The 21,241-nt window shown below is 39.5% G+C and overlaps 1 long non-coding RNA gene across 3 annotated transcripts in view; it reads right to left on the bottom strand.

The window, feature by feature from the left end:
- Positions 1–21,241, bottom strand: part of LOC132539390 (uncharacterized) — a 363,563-nt gene that overhangs the window by 166,587 nt on the left and 175,735 nt on the right. The window contains exons 4-5 of one of the 3 annotated variants that reach the window (XR_009550644.1): positions 7,275–7,364; positions 6,790–6,895 (exon numbers count right to left, since the gene is read on the bottom strand). This is a non-coding gene — a long non-coding RNA (uncharacterized LOC132539390). Of the gene's footprint in view, positions 1–6,789; positions 6,896–6,946; positions 7,097–7,274; positions 7,365–21,241 lie in introns of those variants that run through there. The other 2 variants (XR_009550645.1, XR_009550643.1) reach the window with 2 other exon arrangements.

Below are 21,241 nucleotides of genomic sequence, written 5' to 3'. Positions count from 1 at the left end.
TGTCTTTCCCTCCAGATCCACAACACACAACATATGAAGAAGAACAGAAGGACATGAGAGTGTTTTTCCACCTTTCCATTAAGATCACTGTTATTTAAGTTTCTTCATTTCATCCAGAACCCTATTTTGAGCTGCCTACCTATTAAAAATCCACTATATTTGAGACTTTTACAAATACAGCTTCCAAGAGAACAGTTCTTTTTTTTCTCCCTGGTCTCTAAACAACATACACTATCAAAAGATAAAGGATTTAAGCTTCTCTTATCTATTCAGTTCTAAGATGAAAAAAAATCACAATAGTAATTTTAAATTCAGGATGAAAAACAAAAACATGATTAAAGAAAGGAATTCTTGTGCTAGACAAGATTACCTATGGGACTAGTATGGAAATAGCATATAAAGAGGGCACATTCTTGAGTCCCCACGATGATGTTCTAACCTTGATGTGTTCAATCCTAATTAACCTCCATTCAAAGGAGCTGTCATAAAAGCCTACCTGAGCTCAAATCACAGCTCTGCTTTATGAACAGGACTTATCACTTACAAGATATGAAGGACAACAATACCTCTTCCTAGGGTTAGGAAGATGAGATGGGCCATCTAGCGCAGGTATCTAGTGCAGTGCAGTGCAGTGCAGTGCAGTGTGGTGAAGACTGGACCTGAGGCATAGTACCCTTTTTAAAGAGTTTATCCAAGTAAAAATCAATTAGAATTGAGCAACAGTAAAATGGTTAGGGATATTTTACCAACTGGAGTTTGAGGAAAGGTTTTCATTGAGAAGACACTGAAGCATAGCAAGGAAATCATTTAATTGTATCTTGAGCAGCTGTACTATTTGTAAAAGTCTAGTTGACTAAAACTAGTTGTCCTTAAGTTTCTATTTCTTTTATCATTTTATTGGGTGAGCAGGGCTCATAGTTTAAAGTAAAATTGTTGACAAATGGGTAATCATTTCTTAAACTTAAGGCCATTACAGGCTTAGGTTTTAGTTTGCTTGTGTAACTTACTAAAGCCTCTGTCTAGTGGTATCGTTGTTTAATTAATTTAACACTAAAAAAATAAATTCAAGTGGGTGCCCATGGTTGAGATTCCAGGAAATCAGAACACTGGCAAAGATCAGGAAACCAGAGCAAAGGAAAATGGCTGAAAGGAGGAGAAATTATGCATATGGAGAAATCTCACAATTTTTTCCTAAAGCTCAGGATCAAATATTGCCCCCACCAACATGTTCTGGCATCCACCTCCATCCAGTCAGCATTTTCCTCTTGCAAAGTTCTGTCTACAACCTAGTTTCTTCATGAGGTGCCTCACAGAAACACATATAGTAAGCACAGAATGAAAGTGCTTGGATAATCCAAGAACTCAACAGGCATTCTAGAAACCCATAGATCAAAAAACTATAACATGGGAGCGGGAGGTGGCACACCTGGTTGAATGCACATGTTGCAGTGCAGAAGGACCCCTATTCCCCACCTGCAGGGGGAAAACTTCACAAGTGGTGAAGAAGGGCTACAGGTGTCTCTCTGTCTCTCTTCTTCTCTATAACCCCCTTCCCATTCAATTTCTGGCGGTCTCTACCCAAAAAATAAATAAAGACAATAAAAATTTACAAAGAGAGACTATATCATCAAACCATAATTTGATGATGAAATTCAAAACAGTAGAATCCACTCAGATACCTTGGGCCAGTTGGAGAATGCAAACTGAAGGCATGCATCTCACTCCCTGAATAATAGTGTTGTTGCACACATCAGCCTTCTCAGAAATGGGAGGAAAGGCAATGGGATCCTAGCAGCAGGGAGATTAGATTAAAGGGCTTGGATAAGTGGTACCTTAGTGACTGTTTCTGGAACCAGATAGATTTGCAGACCACATCAAAGTTTCCCCCACCCCCTGCTAAGCAAAAAGCTTTTCACCCACAGGTGCACTGGTTTTATGAGGAAGATATTTGATGGGGGACCCACACATTTTCATAATAGTCTTCAATTCCATGAAGAATTGCTTTATAAGACAGTGTCAATCTGATCTTCAGGGCATCTGAGGACAAAAAGGATTATTCTATGGTGGATGTCAAAAAGAAACATAGTTTTGAAGTCTATCATAAAACTCTGGAAGAAAAAGACAGTGTGCTTCCACGAAGACTGTGGTTGTGTTTTTTGAAATGAGAGATAGTAGACTAAAAAAAAAATGTACCTCATCTTCCTGAAAAGTGTTCTGGTTTAAAAACAAATGAATGAGCAGGAAAGTCTTCTTCGGGTTGTAATTAAGAATCTCTGATTTGGGCAGTTGATAAGGATGCTGATGCTGGAGCTATCTTATTCTCACACACAGTTCTTTGCTTGGCCAAATCTTATTTCTATATTCCTTTTTTTGTGTGAAAGTATCACAGATAACCTGTGGTTTCTAATGCTGGCGTCTATTAAGTTCTTATTGACCACTGATTTATATTATTTTGAAGCTTGATTACTGTTCTGGAATGGGCTAATCGTTTAGCACTCACTGCTATTCTATTTTTTTTTCCTGTCATCTAAGTCATGCGCTAGTCCCTGTGGGTCATTCAGTCTCCAGCGACTGCTTTATTCTGGTTTCCTTAGCACTTGGGTTTAGATATTTAAGGGTTTGGCCAGTGGAAGACCCTGACAGGCTATGAAAAGTTTGGGGTGAGAGAGATGTTAGCAAAATGATAAAATAAGGACTTCCATGTTTCCCTTCACAAAAGTTACCAAAAAGACACTGCAAAATTTCTCAGTCTCTGTTTTTCTCAGAACTCTGGAAATTAATCAAATACTTCAGCAACCCAACAAATTTTACTGAAGAAAAACTTATGAACAACTCTTACACTGACCACATTTCATCCTAAAGCTCTTAGTTCAGCAGTTGCCTTGGAAAATATTTTCCTTCATTCCTGGTACCTGATGAAGCAGAATGAAACCAGAGCCATTCAAAGGTTCACCCCCAAAGAAGAGCAATTACTTAACCAGTATCAAAATTATCACACAGTCCTCACTTAGAACGATCCATTTCACCTAGAAGTTTCTATTGTATCCCACCAGCCTCATAGTCCATAGGACTTTCCTTTTTTAAAAAAAGGAAACAAATACATCTGGAGATATAGACATATTTAATGAAATCAGTGAATATAAATAGTTTCTGAGACAAGAAAACAATATTGTGCCGGGGGAAGGGGGAGAGGCACCACTAGTAGAGTGCATGTTACCATATGCAAGGACCTGGGCTCAGCAGGGTTATCTCTGCAGCTCAGTGTCTCCATAACTTCCCCATTCCTTCACCATTTTTCAGTTTCCTATCTCTCTCTCTCTCTCTCTCTCTCTGTCTCTTTTCCAGGGTTATTGATGGGGCTTGGTGCCAGCACTATGAATCTGCTGCTCCTGGATGCCGTTTTTCCTATTTTGTTGCCCTTGTTGTCATCATTATTATTGTCATTGCTGCTGTTGTTGGATAGTACAGAGAGAAATTGAGAGAGATGGGGAGATAGAGAGGGGAGAGAAAGACAGACACCCACAGACCTACTTTACCACCTGTGAAGCGACCCCCCTGCAAGTGGGGAGCCAGGGGCTTGACCTGAAATCCTTAAGCCAGCCCTTGTGCTTTACGCCATGTGCACTTAACATGCTGGGCTACCACCCAACCCCCAGTTTCTCTTTTATGTTGATAGAAGATGAGAGAATGTAAGGAAGGAGATACAGCTGCAGGACTGCTCCAGTGCTCTTGAAGCTTCCCTGTTGCAGGTGGGGACTGCGGGCTTAAATCACACTGTGACACGTCTGCCCTGTGGGGTGACCCAACACTTTCATTTTTCTTCTGATGTTTAATTTTTCCCCTAATTTTGCCAGTAGAGACTTCTCCAAGTTATGTCCCTTTGATATATGTCACTATACACTCTTTCACAGTAAATTTAACTGACAGATTTTCTTTTCTTGTATCTCACTGAATAGAGCTACAGAATATATTTGAATCGAGTTCATTCTGATAAATTCAAACCTGGTACAGAGACCTCTTTTCTCTTTCCATATCTGTAGCTGTCTTCACTTATGAGAAGGTTCCTTTTTCATGAGTTCCTAGAACATTCAATGTGGCTCATTTGCATAAAGCAGTGTGAGAACTGCTACCTCAACACCACAACTAGCAACACAACCTAGCAAGCACCAGTGCCACAACCAACAACAAAACCTAGCATGCAAAGCATTTTTTCTTTGTGATCATTTCTGCCCTTAGACTATGGCCCACCAAGTATGCACAGTTACAGCTCTGCATTTAATTACTTTGAGTGAAATCTTTCTGCTGAGTGTCACTACCAATCAATCCCAAAAGAGAGTTCTTTTGTTTCCATTTTTATTCAAATTAAGACTTTTGTCCTTGTTATTTGTATATATTTTATTGATTTGCTTATTTACTGGGTAGAGACACAGAGATAAACTGAGATGGGAGGATGGAGACAGAGAGGGAAAAAGAGAGACACATGCAGCACTGCTTCACTGCTTGCAAAGATCTCCTTCTGTAGGTGGGGACTGGGGCTTTGAACCCAAGTCCTTGTGCATGGCAATGTGTGTACTCCCGTTGTTTATTTTTGAATATGAATAAGTTTACAATGCCTTGAAAGTCAGACTACATTTAAAAAGGGAGCACTCAGAAACATGTTGCCCCTTCTTTGCTCCCTCTACAATTTTCTCACTCTTACTCTATACCCATTACACATTCAACCACTTCATACGTTTTTGGTTTATTGTTGTCGTGTTTCTCTTTTTACAAAACAGATGTGCATATATTCTTATTTTCTCACTCTTCCATTCTTAAACATAAAATATTTTATCCTATGAACTTTTTTTTCTTTTCTTTCTTCTTTTCTTACTTTCTCTGTTCCTTTCTTTTAGTCATGGAGCTCATGACTACAGTAGGAATCCACTGTTTCCAGCAGCCATTTTTCCTTTATTCTTTCTTCCTTTTTTATTAAGCATAACGGAGAATAATTGAGGGGAGGGTAAGACAGAGGGGGAGAAAGAGAAAGAGAGAGAGTGACACCTGTAGACCTGCTTCACCACTCCTGAAGCTCCTCCCCGGCAGCTGGGAAGCAGGTGTGCAAACTGTACATACTCTTAATAAACACTGTGGTTCCATTTTCTTTGTAAAAATATCTTATTTATGTATATTTAGAAGCAAAAAATATGTACTAGAGCACTCCTCAGCTCTGGCATGTGGTGGCTCTGGGACTGAACTTGGAGCCTTTGAGTATCAGGCATGCATGCCCTGTGCTTATCAGCTGAAATAGCTTACTGGCCCTACTTTGTAGATGTTGGAAACATATTCCTTAAATAAATGAATAATTAATAAAGCTCTTACTTATTATTTTTCCTTCATAAATATGTCAATGTGTGTCATAACTGATTCAGCTAATATTTTACAAATTAGGTGTTCAAGTTGTTATTATTTTATTAATAACAACTTTATTTAATAATTATCCATTATTTTACTCCTATATGCCATTGTTTGGTGCATAACATTGCACACCTGTTTGCTTTTGAGAATTAGCTCTAGGGCAAAATTCCACAAACCACACTGCAGGAACAAAGATCAAACACTGCACATATACACTTTTTTTTAATATTACCTCATTTCCCTCAAAATAAACTATACTATTTAAACATCCGCCAATGAAATGTAAATTAGTGCAGTCCCTATGGAAAACTATATGAATATTCCCTTAACAAATGAAAAAAGAAATGCCATACAATGCCAAAATTAACTCCATTCATTGCTGGTAATAGCCAAAGGATACAAAAACACTAATTTGATAGGAGATATGTACCCCATCATTCATAGTATTATTCACAACAGCCAAAATATGGAATCAACCTATATGTTCATCAGTAGACAACTGGATAAAGAAGTTATGAACTATATAGTAAATAGAATAACTACTCAAGTCTTTTAAAAAGATGACATCACTCCTTTGGGGGCGAAATGGATGGATGGATCTGAGGAGATTATGTGAGATAAGGTAGTATGAAAGACAAGTACTGGAGTATTTTCCTCAAATGTAAACTATGAATAACTAAAACAAATTTGAAAAACTAATAATGTTACTCAGACTCTGAAAACTACAGTGATGTTGGAGGGAATGGGAAGCTGAAGAGGAACTGGTTTAAGGGTTTCTTTGGGGCAATGATAATGAAGCTTTTACATACACACACTGGTGTGAAGCTATACCTCCTAAAATTTTATAAAACTGTAGACCCCAAATCAGTCAATCAATCGAACTCAAAAACCTCCACCAACCAAATATATGGGCTGAATTGTGTCCTCTGATACCTCTGGTTATGACTACACTCGGAGATAAGACCTTTAAAAAGCTGGCTAAGTAAAAAGCCCCAGCCCAATATGACTGGTTTCCTTCTAAGAAGAGAAAACCTGGGAACTGAGACATGCAAGGAGTGTGTGTGCAGAGACAATTCATGTGAGGATGCGGCGAGAAGACAGGAGCCCAAGAGAGAGGCCCCAGATAAATCAAAGCTGTCAACATCCTGAGACTGAGCTTTCAGCCTCTAGACTGTGAGAAGAAAAATCTTTGTTTATGCCATTTGATTCTGTGGTGTTCTGCAATGACTGTCCTAGCAAATTAACAATGATTTGTTAAACTTGGAAATTTCTGCCACTCTGATCTGTGAGAAAAGTCTTGCTTTAATTGTGGTTATTTTTATTGATTGAAGGTGAGTAATGTTTATATATTTTATGAAAGAGAGAAAGAGAAACACACACACATACACACACACAGAGACCATAGCACAATTTTATTATATGAAGTGCTGAAAATCTGAGAATATTGGCAATGCAATCTCTTCACTATATCCACTGAGTTACTGGCTCCTTTGATGTTATCCTAAAATTTTCAAGAAAATCATTAATTTTTTATCTTTCCCCACTTTGAAAATTCTATGAGAAAACCATCTTTAACTCTTATATACCATGCTGCAAGTATTCTTTCCAGTTGCCCAGTATTCTTTGAGTTAATGCATTTTGCCATGAAATTCTTTAATTTGATATAGAATTTATCAGTCTTGAGCTAGGGAGCTAGGTCATCCTGTTAGGATATCAACTTGCATGACTGAGGCCCCAGAAACCATAGGTCTGATCCCCACCACCAATATATGCCAGAGTTGACCAGTTCTCTGCCCCCCCCCTCTGTTTCTCTGTGTGTGTGTTTCATCCCCTCTCAGATTAAATAACTAAATACATATTTTTAAACAGAATTTATCAACCTGTTTTGTATGTGGGGCTGGGTGGTGGTGCACTTGGTTAAGTGCACATATGACCATGTGCAAGGATCCAGCTTTGAGCCTCCTCCCCACCTGCAGGAAGAACAGTTCATGAGGAGTGAAGCAGCTCTGCAGGTGCCCATCTTTCACTCTCCTTCCCTCTCAATTTCTCTCTGGTCTGTCAAATAAAGTGGAAAGAAAGGGAGGAAGGAAGGAAGGAATGGAAGGAGGGAAGGAAGGGAGGGAGGGAGTGAGGGAGGGAGAGAGGGAGGAGGGAAGAGAGAGAGAGAGAGAAATGGCTGCCAGGAGCCAGGGATTCATAGTGCTTGCACCAAGCCCCAGTGATAATACTAGTGGCAATAAAAACAAAACAAACAAAAACCCGTTTTTGTATGTAGACTTCAAATTACATTTAAAAAGCTTTTTCTTGAATCACAAAAATATGCATCCATGTTTTTCATCTAGAACTTGTATGTGTCTTAGCTTTTTATATTTTAATCTCATTCTTATAGAGTTCATAATACATGGTAAAAAGCTCTGTATCCAGTTTTATCTTTTCTAAGTGGTTCTCCACTTACCCAAACACAATTTATTTAAAGTTCCACTTTTGGGAGACAGGCCCTGGTGACCCTGGTTGAACACAAAAGTTACCAAGCACAAGAACTCTGGTTCAAGCCTTCAATCTTCACCTGCAGAAGAAGGTGAAACTTCATTAGTGGTGAAGCAGTGCTATATAAAACCCTCTATTCTTAGTCTTTCTGAGTCACTTTGCTATAACTTAACTATGTCATAGGAATAAGATTTTCTTTAAGTCAACTTAGACACACTTTAATAAATGAGGTATTAAATTTATTAATAACCTAATCTGCTTTTGTATTTATTTGTATTTCTTTTGATACTCAGAAGAATTAACACTTACTTTTTTAAAAATCTTTATGAATTTTATTTTACTTTGAGCAGAGACAGAAATTGACAGGGAAGGTAAAGACAGAGAGGGAGAAAGATGAGAGAAACCTACAGCACTGTTTCACTGCTTGTAAAGCTTCCCCTTGCAGGTGGAGACTAGGGGCTTGAACCCAGGTCCTTATACACTGTGTGCTCAACCAGGTGCACCACTACCTGGCCCCTAATATTTTCTTTTCAGTGGTTATTATGATTTTCCTAATACATACTGTAATTCCCTATTTTCTTTTAGTTACCTTTCTATATATTGATTTGTATACCTTAAGTGATATCATTCTGTTTCAGAATATTTATGCAAAAATTCATTATCTTCATTTCATCAGAACATTTACTAGTTGTACTGTCTACCTCTCATCCTCATCTTTGTTTGAAGACCAGATTTACATTGAAATATAGTCAATGCTCACCCCCAGTTCACTTTCCTAGTGGTTTTGGTGGAACGATTTTCATCTGCTAGGAAGTCCCTTGAAGAAGCAGAATGAGTATTTCTGCCCTTCTACACATAGGACACTGTTTTTCAAGCCTTAACCCCTGGAGAGAATCTCATTTAGATAACCAAATATCCACAGCACACTTGTTTTACTCTTTTGGAAATGCAGTTCTATGGTATCTTAAATGAGATCTGTTGCTTACTTCATTTGAATTTTATATACATATTTATTTATTTCCCCTTTTGTTGCCCTTGTTGTTTTTGTTATTATTGTTGTTGTAGTTGTTGGATAGGACAGAGAGAAATGGAGAGAGAAGGGGAAGACAGAGAGGGGGAGAGAAAGATAGACACCTGCAGACCTGCTTCACCGCCTGTGAAGTGACTCCCCTGCAGGTGGGGAGCCGGGGGCTCAAACCAGGATCCTTACGCCAGTTCTTGCGCTTCGCACCACGTGCACTTAACATTTTCATTTTATCTTTATTTCTTTCTTTCCTTCCTTCCTTTCTTTTCTTTCCTTCCTTCCTTCCTTCCTTTCTTTTCTTTTTTTTTTTTTTTTTTTTTTTTTTACCAGAACACTGCTAAGCTCTAGCTTATGGTGGTAAGGAGGGATGGAGGGATTGAACCTGGGGACTTTGGAGCCTCAGGCATGAGTCTCTTTGCATAAATTATGCTATCTACCTTCTGCCCAACATTTTCATTTTCTTATCTTTGCAAACAATTTGGTCTTTTTTCCTGAGAATCTTTTTTTTTTTTTCTTTACTGGTTTCCTTCCACTGCTTGAAAATAAAATGTTCCTACAAGGTATGGTTTGGTAGGCTATTTTGGAGGTCTGGGAATGCTCAAATTTTTTCATATAAATTAATGAGAATGGCATTCCAAATAGAGTGCAGAGTAGTTTATGGTTTCAATACTGGTTATTTTCCATTGTAACATTTGTTCGGGCTCTTCTGAGTCTGTCTTCTATAAAGTATTATTTCCTCTGATTTTTTTTTTGCTTTGTTCCTTATTTAATTTCATTCTTTTGGTTCCTTTCATGACTTTCCACAATGTCTCATATTTTACATCAAATCTACTGCCTCATGAATACCTTATAATTTAACCATTATTTTAAGACACTTTTGTCTTTTCCCTCCATTTATCTCCTGAGTTCATCCAAATCTTGTTCCACATTTTTCCTGTGTTTTTAGTCTATTTCTGTTCTAAAGATACACGGCCTTGACTTTACATTTTCATTTTCACCTTTGCAACTGTTTGTTGAGACATTTAACACAGTTTGGGTGCTACGTTGAAGTCTTCATCTTCTTGATTTTATAAAAGAAATTTTCATCTGCTAACATGTTAGGGTTCTATTTGTTTCTGTGGTGTCTTTTATGGATATTGTCTGCCATTTTCTCTTCCTTTTCAAGTATATATACAGTGGCATCAAAGCACAACAATGGCGTTTGGGTGACTGGCAATGTTTCTTAGCTCAAGAGCACCCTCTCCTGTTGATATTAAAAAGTGTAATTTCTCTGATGGTCTCTTTCGAAGGGAAGGGGTTCCTATCTATATCTTTCGATTCCTGAGATTCACTTTAGTTTAGTGAAACACTCCTATTTTCTTATACCTCTTCACTAACAAGCCTCTAAAGCACCTCAGCCTAATGGTCCCTTCACTCTCAGAAGCCTGCCATCCGCCACAGTGTTGCATCCGGCCCCTCCACTCACCTAGGTAGAGCCAAACTCTTCTATTGAGTTCCCCCAGAAACCTGTGCTCTCAGATACCTGGTTTCAGAGATTGTCCCTATTTTCCATTCAAGTGCAAACCTTTCTTTCTGGGATGGGTCTTGTCTGTGATTCTGTTGCACCATGTATCTCTGACACCTCTCCTCATTTCCATGGGTCTCCTACTTGATTTTTTTCCCATTAGAGTTATTACTGGGGTTCACTGCCTCCATCATTCACAACAGACATATTTTCTGTCTTTTTATGATAGAGACAGAGAGAAATATGAAGGGGGGAGAGTGGTAGAAAGAGATATACCTGTAGCACTGCTCCACCCCTCATGAAACCCCCACCACCACTGAAGATAGGGACTGGGGTTTGAACCCATATGCATTCTACACACTATGCCCACACTCAGCACCCTATATGATTCTCTGTTTCAGAATGATGTGGAATGAAGTAGACTCTGCTGGACCTAAAAGTTCATACCCTTTCGCTGCAGTGTAATTTAAAACTCTCTATCACTTGATGGGGTGTATGTATTTAAGAGAGGCATTTGGACAAAAGAGAAGACCTGAAATTTTTATTAACTCATGGAATTTTAAAACTATTTTGACTACAAGAAAGCAGATTTTTGCACTGCCCACTTTCCACATCTTTACAAAACTGTGATCATCAAGAGAACACCATCAAATGAATAGACACAGACACACAGATAAATGAAGCAGAACAGAGCTCACAAATAAATCTGTGCAGATACAGACAACTGTTCTTTGGTCAATGGAATAAAAGAACATATACTCAGAAAAATAAGTGTTAAAGTATTATCAGACACAATTGCTGATTTTCAGGTCAGTTTTGCTACCAATCCACCAACTGATCTTGAAGAAGTGATTTAATCTTTCTGGATGACATTTCTCCCTCGGGAAGAATATCTCTGTATTTCCATTAATGATAGTCTTCAAATTCCTCCACTGCTCTCACTGTATTTTGCACATGAGTGGAATTAACTTGTATCACAGTCCAGGTCTTGGCATCACCAAGAAACAAATCCTGTTAGTGAACTGAATCTTGGAAAACTGTGAAGATAAATTTGCTTCCCCAACTAGTTTAGAGATAATTGAAGTCTATGTTAATTTGCTTTGCAGCCCTGTCAGGGATGAGGACTCAGCTGGGAGCTGCCATGTGTCTGTGTTGGGTTTCTTTTATAAGGTCAGGATGTTCCCTCTCAAACACACACAGTTCTCAACCAAATCCAAGGAGAACCTACGGTCATGACCTCCTCTCTTTTCCATTCATTTGGGTTCAAGGGTCCTGCTGTATTGTAGCCCAAGTCCCGCCCTATAAAATATCTCCACTTCTAGAGGAAACAATAATTTTAAATAAGCCAAAAATAGGAGAAAACAGAAAACATCAGGGTAAATGTGAAAGTATTTAAGGTCACCATAACCACTCTTGCTCAATAATATGAATGTTTATTGTGTTCTCAGTTTTCGTGTGGCTAAAATAATGATACATGCTCCCCACCCATAGTGGCTGAAGGGACAGTATCACAGATGACTCATTCAGAAGGGCCCTCCAGAGGTCATCTTGGCGATACCCTAGCCTAGTACTTACTTGCCCCCCTCCCCCATTCATTATAAACAGATGCGAGTATGGAGAGGGTTGAGAGATGCTCCTGTTCATAAATTGGTCAAGATCAGAAGACTTCCTTAGTTTTAGTCAATCTACTTTCTTCGTCATCTGCTTATGGATTCCTATCACTCTTGACATTCAGGAAGCCAGATATAAATTGCGTGCATCACCATCCATGACCATATGTAGCTGGGCTTCACAGACTTAACATCTCTTTGCGTCTAGATCCAGAACACTGGCTGCCATGTTGGTAGCAATACAGGTCAGCAAAAATGCATATGCACACACAACTACACATGTTTACACATATAAATGTACACATATACATTAAAAAATGCATACACATGTATGCACATGGATAGAATGAAAGTCAGAGAAAAGAGGAAGATGTATTGAACTGAAATATGTCCGTTGAGAAAAGGTAGAGAAACCATGTAAGAAAGGACAAATTCAATAATTTCCTAAACATCCACAGGTACCACAGAGCCTCCTCAACTGCCTTCATCATCTCCACCAACAGCTTCATCCTGGAAGCCAAGAATGGTCTTTCTGATGGGATCCTAATTCTCTATGGTCAACCTCTGTGCATAAGGAAACAGAATGACATTCAAACACGAGTCTGAGTTTATTCCCTTTCATGCAACCCCTCATTAGCTTCCTGTTTCTAAGCTTAACTAAATGAAGACGGTGTCAAGCAATAGCTACTTTATGAAGTGAAAATATATCAAGTGTGATAAGAATGTTCAGGGAAAAAAGCAGTGAAAGAGGACATTCCTTTCAGCTAGGTGTCTAGAGAATAATCACAGAGAAATTTTACCAAGCTTCAAAGGAGATATAGACATGCAATCACATTTTAGGAGCAATATTATATGGAATATATTGAAAAAACAAAAATTGATTCTACTAATGATTAAGTAGAAGTATAAGAAAGTGTTTATATAAGAAAATTAGGGGGGTCTGGTGGTAGCACAGTGGGTTAAGTGCACATGATGTGAAGCGCAAGGACTGGCATAAGGACCCTGGTTCGAGCCCCTGGCTCCCCAGCTGCAGGGTGAAACAGGTCTGCAAGTGTCTGTCTTTCTCTCCCCCTCTGTCTCCCCTCCTCTCTAAACTTCTCTCTGTCCTATCCAACAACATAAATGGCAACAATAACAATAAAGACAACAACAAGGGCAACAAAATGGCCTACAGGATTCATAGTGCAGGCACTGAGCCCCAACAATAACCCTGGAGGCAAAAGAGAGAAAAAAAAGAAAGAAAGAGAGAAAATTAGAAAAATTAGAAGATATCTGTCATCAGAAAAGTGAGATAGGGTCACAACAAAGCACCTGAAATGTCAAAATTCTTGTGACTCCCTTTTTTGGTTTCAGTTCCCCACTAGGGGGAAAGAGAGAAACAGGGTGGGAGTATGGATCAACCTGTCAACACCCATGTCCAGCAGATACGAAATTACAGAAGCCAGACCTCCCACTTTCTGCACCCCATACTCCCAAAGGGAGAAAGAATAGGGAAGCGTTCAATGGAGGGGGGATGGAATATGGAACTCTGGTGATGGGAATTCTCTCTACCCTGATCCAGCTTTCTAGTTCTAGTTCCAACTCAGACATCATCTCCCCAGACAACACCTTTAGCCCACCTACATGTTACCTGTTGGGCTCAGGCAAAAATTAGTAAATCATAGGCCTCTTGGAATATACCTAAAATAGACTTACTAGATTTTCCAAAATGGAGACTCCAAATCTCATCTGCTATATTCCTACCTTTAGTTTACTGCTTACTATTTAATTTGTTCTGCTCTATATACTAATGGTTTACAGCCACCAAGTTGCAGTTGCTACCATGACACCAACTTGAAATCACTGGGCAGACAATTTCATCAATGTGTCCTAGAACCCCACTTCTCCAGAGCCCTAACCCACTAGGGAAAGACAGAAACAGGCCAGGAGTATGGATCAACCCACCAATGCCCATATCCAGTGAAGAAGGAATTACAGAAGCCAGACCTTCCACCTTCTATACCCCATAATGGTCCTGGGTTCATACTCCCAGAGGGATAAAGAACAGGGAATCTTCCAATAGAGAGGATAGGATATGGAACACTCACTGATGGTGGGAATTGTATAGAAGTGTATCCCTCTCATCCTACAATCCTGTCAATCATTATTAAAGCAATAAAATAAAATGTGCAAGGACCCAGCTTCAAGCCCTCAGTCCCTACCTGCAGGGGAAAAACTTTGCAAGTGGTGAAGCAGTGTTGCATGTGTCTCTGTCTCTATCCCTCTATATCATCCCCTTCCCTATTGATTTCTGGCTGTCTCTATCCAATAAGTAAGTAAATATAACAGAAAAAAAAGAATTGTACCCCTCTTAATCCGACAATCTTATCAATCATTATTAAATCACTATATATAAATACTATATAAATACATAAAAGAAGTAATGAATATACCACCAAAATGAAATAAAGAAAAAAAAATAACTTGTATTATAATACTATATATGACTCATTATCTCCATGAGAGGTTAGGATATCTGTTTAAAGAGGAAAACAAGGTTAAAAAAAAACACCTATAAAAGTGATGTGTCTCTCAGCAAATACAGATTTGGTGGAACTGAGAGGATGGTGAAAATCTATTCAAGTAGCTCAGGTCTAGGAAAAGTCTTGAGCCATGACCCAAATTATGACATTAACTAACATACAGTTTTAGGCAAAGTACCATTTCTCCAGTCTCATGATTTTTTAGTCCAGAACTGTACACTGAACTAACTGACCAAGCCCCCAGTTTCTCTTGTTCTATGATGTTCTCTGAGGTTATGAGCTGTAAACCCAAAATGTCTAAAACCCCTTTAGAAGGAAAAGTTGGTTTAACATCCCCCAGCTAAGACAGGAGGCTGATCTACAGAACCCAGGTCAAGTCTGTCCTGCCAAAGACTTGAGTCTTTTAGAAGGACTGAGGTCAAATCACATTTGTTTCGAAGGTGCCCAGTGTAGCAAACAGAAACCTTCCTTCTATTCATCCCCAGTGTGAGCACAGAGAAGAGAAGATATTAGAGATGTTCTCCAGTTTTCTTGTTGCATTACCAAAGCCTGTCAGAGGTTCCCAGACATACTTTAATGTTTCTCTTCTCTTTTTTTTTTTCTCAGAAACTTAGAAAACACGCCCCTGGGTCCATAAGCCTCCCCTTTGGAGCTTTTACCTTCAAAACCTAGCAAAGAGGTGAGCATTAGTGATTCACAATAGTGCTCAATGTGGTTTCAACTCATAAATCGAGAGATTGTCTAGGCATAAAGAGCACAGAGCCTTAGGCTAGACGCAGCAGCCCCTTGTTCAAACAATCCAGTCTAATCCCCTTGGCTAACAGTCTTCAGCTCCAGGGAATGCAGGCAGGCCTGCCTCTTGTGCAAGTCCCAACATCGTCCGTGATTTTGAGCTGTTTCTGATGGAACGTTGGAAGACCACCCTCCCAAGCCAGAGCCCTTCACCATCAAAGAAACAAAATTAGCACTGGCATTTAAAAAGATATTCCTGAATATATCAAAATCAAGTAAAGAAAACCCCAAAAGTCTCCTGCCCCCCACCCCAGACCTGACAATCCCTGACTGGAGAATCTTTCTGGAACCAGCTAAGAGAATCCCCAGCCCTTGACCCATAACTCCTCACACTGCACCCTGCCACCCGGCAGTTGTCCTGGAACCTAGAGCATCCAAGAACAACACTGATAGAAGGGGGGTTGGTGGTAGCACACCTGGTTGAGTACATGTTACAATGTGCAAGGACCCAGGTTCAAGCCCCCGTCCCTAAGGGAGGGAAGCTTTGTGAATTATGAAACAGTGCTGCAGGTCTCGGTCTCTCTCTCTCTCTCTCTCTCTCTCTCTCTCTCTCTCTCTCTCTCTCTCCCTATCTATCTCTTCCTACCCTTTCAATTTCCCTCAGTGCTAGCATATAAATAAATATTTTTAAATGTATAGAGTAATTGAATCACATGAAGTCCATAATATGAAAGGCATATGAGGTGAGTTTAGAACCTCTCCTAAGAGGGCTATCTGCTCACTCTCTAACACCAACACTCTTTAAAACTGCTCAGCAAATGCCAGCTGTACCAAAGAGTCATGCGACTTCTCAGATATCTGGGTTCTAGGACTTACATCTCATCTGTACTTCTTGGAAAGTCAAGAGATATTTCCAAATGGGCAGCTGGTGAATAAGCAGAGATGCTAAGGGCAGTGTGACCCTCGGCTCCTCATGTGGGTCCTAGTGGGTTACCTAAAACTCGGGTGTTATTGGAGAAATGCACACTCATGGTTTTGGCCTTTGGAGAGACTACTGGAACTTCTGGAGAAGTAAGACCTTTCAAGAGGCCCATTCCTCATTTCAGCACCAATCCCAAGTCTCCTTTCTGTCTGCATGGAAAGTGACTTAATGAAATGTGTGGCTTTCTCTAAAGTGACTGAGACGGAACCTTGCTTTATGGAGTTTCATCTGCTGACAAGAAATCAGGATGGGGTGGAAGCCTCTAATGTGGAGTTAAGAGCCATCACAAGGCCCAAAGATCAGGTAAGATGAGTCATGGCACTGGGTTGTGGGAGCAAGATCATGGTTTTAACTCATCATCTTTTATAAGCACCACAGATTGACTTAAAAACAACAGGAATTTATTTCACACAGGCCATCATCATCAAAACAGCATGGTACTGGAACAAAAATAGGCACACAGACCAGTGGAACAGAATTGAAAGCCCAGAAGTAAATCCCAACACCTATGGGCATCTAATCTTTGATAAGGGGGCCCAAAGAATTAAATGGAAAAAGGAGGCTCTCTTCAATAAATGGTGCTGGGAAAACTGGGTTGCAACATGCAGAAGAATGAAATTGAACCACTTTATCTCACCAGAAACAAAAATCAACTCCAAATGGATCAAAGACCTAGATGACAGACCAGAAACAATCAAATACTTAGAGGAAAACATTGGTAAAACACTTTCCCACATACACCTCAAGAACATCTTTGATGAATCAAACCCAATTGCAAGGAAGACTAAAGCAGAAGAAAACCAATGGGACTACATCAAATTGAAAAGCTTCTGCACATCCAAAGAAACTATTAAACAAACAGAGAGACCCCTCACAGAATGGGAGAAGATCTTCACATGCCAGACATCAGACAAGAAACTAATCACCAAAATATATAAAGAGCTCAGCAAACTTAGCACCAAAAAAGCAAATGACCCCATCCAAAAAAGGGCAGAGGAAATGAACAAAACATTCACCTCAGAGGAGATCCAAAAGGCTAACAAACATATGAAAAACTGCTCTAGGTCACTGATTGTCAGAGAAATGCAAATTAAGACAACATTGAGATACCACCTCACTCCTATAAGAATGGCATACATCAAAAAGGACAGCAGCAACAAATGCTGGAGAGGATGTGGGGACAGAGGAACCCTTTTACATTGCTGGTGGGAATGTAAATTGGTACAGCCTCTGTGGAGAGCAGTCTGGAAAACTCTCAGAAGGCTAGACATGGACCTTACATGTGATCCAGTAATTCCTCTCCTGGGGTTATACCCCAAGGACTCCATAACACCCAACCAAAAAGAGGTGTGTACTCCTATGTTCATAGCAGCACAATTCATAATAGCTAAAACCTGGAAGCAACCCAGGTGCCCAACACCAGATGAGTGGCTGAGAAAGCTGTGGTATATATACACAATGGAATACTATGCAGCTATCAAAAACAATGAACCCACCTTCTCTGACCCATCTTGGACAGAGCTAGAAGGAATTATGTTAAGTGAACTAAGTCAGAAAGATAAAGATGAGTATGGGATGATCCCACTCATCAACAGAAGTTGAGTAAGAAGATCTGAAAGGGAAACTAAAAGCAGGACCTGATCAAATTGTAAGTAGGGCACCAAAGTAAAAACCCAGTGGTGAGGGGTAGACATGCAGCTTCCTGGGCCAGTGGGGGGTGGGAGTGGGCGGGAGGGATGGGTCACAGTCCTTTGGTGGTGGCAATGGTGTTTATGACACTCCTAGCAAAATGTAGACATATAAATCAGTAGTTAATTAATATGAGAGGGGGAAAATCAATTGTATGTCTCAAAGTTTCTCCAAAGACAAACTGAATCTTTTTAATATATAGGCTATGTATTTGATATGTGGACTCTCTCAAAAGCCTAGACCAAGTAGATTAGAAGCATCCAATAGCACAGCTATATACAAGATACTGGATACTGTACAGCAGACCATAACAAAGGGACTTTTCAAAGTTAACCCAATTAACAAATAATGTGATGATAATATTAACTATCGATTGTCTTTTTGAACCCTAAGACAGCAGGAACCTTAAATCTCCACTATAGAGCCCCTACTTCCCCCAGTCCTGGAACCCTTGGATAGGGCCCACTTTCCCGTATGCATCTCCCAATCCAAACCAAATAATATTGCATCCGCCGATCACAACCTAACCAACGCAACAATTGCCACCTCAACATGCTTCACCTCAGACTGTATCCAGAGACTTCACGTGTGGAATGACAACCCTTCAACTTCATTACTCGGGTGAGACCTTTCCTTTTATAGTATACTCTAATTTCATCTCAGGTAGTTCACTTTCTAACAAAGTCCCATAACCTAGATATACACCAGTTTCCGTGAGAGAGAGCTTATGTGCACACGTATCCATAAACTACTGCAAAATATATACCTGAAAGCAGAAGTACACTAGAGTTTGCAGTGAGTACCTCCCTAACACTTCCTCTCCACTATTCCAAGCTTGGGATCCATGATTGCTCAACAAATTGTTTGGCTTCATATGTTAACTCTCTTTTCAATCACCAGGTTCCAGATGCCACCAGGATGCTGGCCAGGCTTCCCTGGATTGAAGACCCCACCAATGTGTCCTGGAGCTCAGCTTCCCCAGAGACACACCTTACTAGGGAAAGAGAGAGGCAGACTGGGAGTATGGACTGGCCAGTCAACGCCCATGTTCAGCGGGGAAGCAATTACAGAAGCCAGACCTTCTACCTTCTGCAACCCTCAATGACCCTGGGTCCATGCTCCCAGAGGGCTAGAGAATGGGAAAGCTATCATGGGAGGGGGTGGGTTATGGAGATTGGGTGGTGGGAATTGTGTGGAGTTGTACCCCTCCTACCTTATGTTTTTGTTCATTGATCCTTTCTTAAATAAAAAATTAAAAAAAAAAAAGAATCTGTAAATCTGAAAAACTCAGCTAAACATATAGGAGCATGGGGGCCCAAGAAAACTTGAAAGGAAAAGATTAAAAGGCAGAAATACACCAATTCTGGAAAAATCATTTCAACAAATGCTCCATTAGTAAAAGTGAATTCCCTGAAAGGCAAATTTTCTGGAAAAAAAAATTCTGAACACTACTTCTTAAGAAGTTCATTCTTAGAGAGAGCATTTTTCCCAAATTGCCAATTCAGTAAATTTATCAAATTCACTTATCATGTGGTTTAACATAAATATTTACTCACTGAAATTTTTGAAAATCTCTAACATATTTTGACTGGAAATTTTCTTCTAGTTCATTCTGGTTTCCTTTGGATGGCCTTGAATCTGAAGATAAATTTTAAATTCTATTTTAAATTATAGACATCTAAATTCTGCTTTAGTAGAAGCAATGTCTAAAGTTAATTAAATTCTTAGATTGACTTGTCAAGAGTATGCAGAAAGATTCAAGGAAAAGTACTCCAAAGAAGTGAATGGAATCTGAAGATTCTCAGAAAAAAACTTGCCACAGTAGTCATGCGTTAAAAGGTCACCATGCAGCCACCAAACCCCAACAATAACCTTGGTTTCAATAAAAACCAAACAAGAGGTCGGGTGGTGGCTCATCTGGTTGAGTGCACATGTTACAATGCAGAAGGACCCAGGTTCAAGCCCCAGGTCCCTACCTGCAGGGGAAAAGCTTTACAAGTGGTGAAGCTGGGCTGCAGATCTCTCTCTCTCTCTGTCTCTTCTCTATTTCACTTTCTCTCTCGATTTCTGATGGTCTCTATCCTATAAATAAAGGTAATAATAAAAAATTTAAAAAGAAAAGTACTTTTAAGGTTTTGTTAATAGATGTCTTAAGGACCCCAGTGCAAGCTACCAGCTCCCCACCTGCAGGGGAGTCGCTTCACAGGCAGTGAAGCAGGTCTGCAGGCGACTTTCTCTCCCCCTCTCTGTCTTCCCCTCCTCTCTCCATTTCTCTTTGTCCTATCCAACAATGACGACATCAATAACTACAACAATAATAAATACAAAAATAAAACAACAAGGGCAAAGGAATAATTTAATTTATTATTAATAATAGTAAACCAGATACATAGGCAAAGAAGAATCAACAGAAGGCATAAAGAGCAATCATTTCACATTTTAAAATGTAGCTATTCAGAAATAATAGGCCCAGGCCAGTGAATGATCTGGGAAATATAAAAAATACAAGATGGGGAAAAAAAAGCAAACCTGATGTTTTCTAGGTTTCTAGAAAGATTTCTAGATGCTTATAAGGTTTCTCCCAAATGGGACAGTGTCCATTTTATCACAAACAAGGGATGATTTCTGACAAGAACTATAAAACTAGTAGATGTCAAGTTTTCCTTAGTGTATGCTTCATATAAAAACTAAGCAGGTTTTCTTCCCCTAGGCATGTCTGGCTTTTAAATTAAATCTAAACCAAAATTTTGATATGAAGAAAATCAAGTTTACCATTAAATTTTAAAGCATACAAAGTGAATTGATTTTAAATTATATTAAAGTAAGTTATACACTCCAAGGCATACAAAGAGAATCAAGTTAGACCTCAGCTGAAATATTTTCACATGAATATTAGCAGAAACTGAAAAACTTCCCATGTGAAATCCTGATGACTACTAATGGTGAAATGTTTTTATTGATTATTTTTTATTTTACTGCCACTTTTTTAATTAGGGATCAGGTTGGAGAGTCAGTTCATTAGGTAGGTAGGATGCCCGCACCACCATGTGCTCAACCCCCAGGTTCAACCCTGGCATCATGAGGGAGGTGCTATAACAATGGAGAAAGCTCTAATGTGGGAACTCACCCCTTTCTCTGTCGCCACGGTTGCAGCTGGTACTCAGTGAGTCCACTACAAATCTATGGCTCCTGGTGGCCATTGTTTTTTCCCACTTTTGGTTCTTTCCATTTTATTTTATTTTTTTACTTGACAATAATAATAATAACAACAACAATGATAAACAACAAGGACAAGAA

This window comes from Erinaceus europaeus, chromosome 7, assembly GCF_950295315.1.
Source record: "Erinaceus europaeus chromosome 7, mEriEur2.1, whole genome shotgun sequence".
Classification (NCBI taxonomy): domain Eukaryota; kingdom Metazoa; phylum Chordata; class Mammalia; order Eulipotyphla; family Erinaceidae; genus Erinaceus; species Erinaceus europaeus.
The sequence above is the reverse complement of the archived record's forward strand: the minus strand, read 5'-3'. Positions and strand labels throughout refer to the sequence as shown.